Source organism: Galeopterus variegatus, unplaced genomic scaffold (genome assembly GCF_000696425.1).
Source record: "Galeopterus variegatus unplaced genomic scaffold, G_variegatus-3.0.2 Scaffold13479, whole genome shotgun sequence".
Classification (NCBI taxonomy): domain Eukaryota; kingdom Metazoa; phylum Chordata; class Mammalia; order Dermoptera; family Cynocephalidae; genus Galeopterus; species Galeopterus variegatus.
Genome location: NW_007739590.1, coordinates 26,393 through 26,888, shown reverse-complemented (window position 1 = coordinate 26,888; position 496 = coordinate 26,393). Strand labels below are relative to the sequence as shown.

Genomic DNA, 496 nt, shown 5'->3' with positions numbered 1-496 from the left:
GTGGGGTGCGCAGGCAGGACAAGGTCCCAGCAGCCCAAGTGGGTTAGTGGAAGAGCTTGGGCTTCTCATCCTGCCTCTGCCACTTCCCACGCAATGCCGGGGGAAGCCAGTTTTCCTCTCTGAGTCCTGGTCTCAGACGAGCTGACATAAGAACATCAGTGCCAGAATTGTCATTGTCATTGTCATCAACACGCCCACCAAGTGCTTACCCAATTCTGCGCCGAATCTCATCGGGGTCTGTGGCTGTCACCACGCCGATCAGAGGTTTCTTCTGGTTCTCCCATAGCTGGAAGTGGTAGAAGTGCTGCTGGAAGATGGGGGGCTCGTCTACATCTGTGATGTTGATGAAGACGCGGGCTGTGTTTCAGCTGGAGGTGCCTCTCAGGTATCAGAGGTTGATAGTGGGGTCCATGGCCTCGATGGTGAAGCTGTATTGCCGGATGCGTTCATAGTCCAGGGGCTGCATGACGGGAATGTATGGTGAGCACCTGCTCTG

General features: G+C 55.4%; 1 pseudogene; it reads right to left on the bottom strand.

The window, feature by feature from the left end:
• Nucleotides 1-190: 190 nt before the first annotated feature.
• LOC103581614 overlaps nucleotides 191-496 on the bottom strand; it is a 4,940-nt pseudogene continuing 4,634 nt past the window's right edge.